This window comes from Mus caroli, unplaced genomic scaffold (genome assembly GCF_900094665.2).
Source record: "Mus caroli unplaced genomic scaffold, CAROLI_EIJ_v1.1 scaffold_18488_1, whole genome shotgun sequence".
NCBI lineage: Eukaryota > Metazoa > Chordata > Mammalia > Rodentia > Muridae > Mus > Mus caroli.
Window position 1 is genome coordinate 1,736 of NW_018389056.1, and position 1,735 is coordinate 3,470.

Sequence of the window (1,735 nt, forward strand, 5' to 3'; positions counted from 1 at the left end):
ATTAATGTCAGGGGAATTCTCGCAACAAAGTCAGAGTGGTTTGTGGTCTTTGTCAAAATTCAGTGTTGGGGCAGGGGGCAGAAGAATTGCTAATCTTGTTATGGTTATTTCTCTGAGAAGAGCTAATATTATTTTGGTAGCTGCAGGCTTAATCATTTTGATCACTAAAACTATATTTTTACAGTCAGCCAGCTTCCTTATCTGGCTCTACACTTGTCCTGCTTGTACAGTTTATAAAGTCCTTTTTAAAGCGGGAAGGTACTGGGTGGTCTTCAATTTGTTTTGGATATTACATTAGCTTGCTTCCCATGGCTTGTTCAGCCTGCTTCTTTAAGTAACCAAGGACCACTTGCTCAGTGGTGGCATCACTCACAATGAGATAGACCCTTTCACATTAATAGTTATCAAGTCACTACCCCAGAGACTTACCAATAGGCTAGTTCCAAGGAGGCATTCTGTTAACTAAGAAACCAACAGGTACAATGGACCAGTGAATTTAAGTAGATTTTCTTGCCTGAGAATGGGTAGTCATTAAATGCAATGCATTGCAATGCATCTAGCAATCATGAATTGACAATAATTTCTGATGGAAGGATGGAATGACATAGACACCTTCCCATCCATGATGCAATCATGACAGGGAAAATCTGATACTAGTCTTGTTCAGGTAGCCACAACTCCAGTGAGGTCATAAGATCAAGAGCTCATGGCATGTCCAGATGACTTTCCTACTTCACATCTCAACCTCTGGCTCGTTCATTATGTCTGCCTCTTATTCCATGAATCTTCTTTTGAANTGTATTTTTAATCATTAGAAATTAGAAAAATGAATACATTTATTTAACCCTATAACATGGAAGGACAAAACAAAATTGGAAAAAAAAATACTTGTTTCCAGAGATCACANCTCCTATTTTATAGAAACCTGCAAGTGTCACATTTATGGACATGACTATTTGCAAAACACATTACTGCAAAACATATGTTTGTATATTTTTATGCAGATTTTAGTATTTAATTTATTTTTTTAGTGTGTGATTGTTTTCCTCTCATTGAAAAATAGATTTTTTTCTTTCACTTAATATATCCTGATTATGGTTTCTTCTCCCTCTACTCCTCTCAGAACTTCTCTACCTCCCCTCCCATCTGGATCCACCCCCTTTCTCTCTCTCAAGAAAAATAAATGGACTTCTATGTGATAAGGTCTAAATGCTGGCAGGATTTGGTATTGTCATTTCTATGACCCATCACAGGTTTCTGACTTGTAAATGCTTGTCCTTTCCCTGACCACCCCTCTCCAACACCCAAGTGTAAACCAAAATGGTTAGGCAGCTCCTCATTGCCCAAAGGCAATTTAAGGAATATTCTGGCATTGACTTACTGCAGATAGGTTGTAATGAAGATCTGAGAGCAAATGGATGGAGCAGAAAATACTGGGAGAAGAAGAGCATACAACTAATGTGCTGGCAGAGAGACAGGAAGGGTGAAATCAGAGGGGTTAAAACAGACATAGAAGGGAATGGAAGAGACATCTGAGTGAAGCTGGGAGACAAAAAGACCTTCCTGCCATGTGGGGTAGTGAAACAGGAGGGCACCAACCTACTTTCTATCCTCAGAGTATGGGGGTAGTAGGATGCAGCCTTAGATGCATGCCCCAGCCTCAGTGAGAAACAATGCAGGCTGAGTCCAAGGAGGCAGGGGTTCCTAAACTCACTCTGGGGCAATGAAGGGGGTG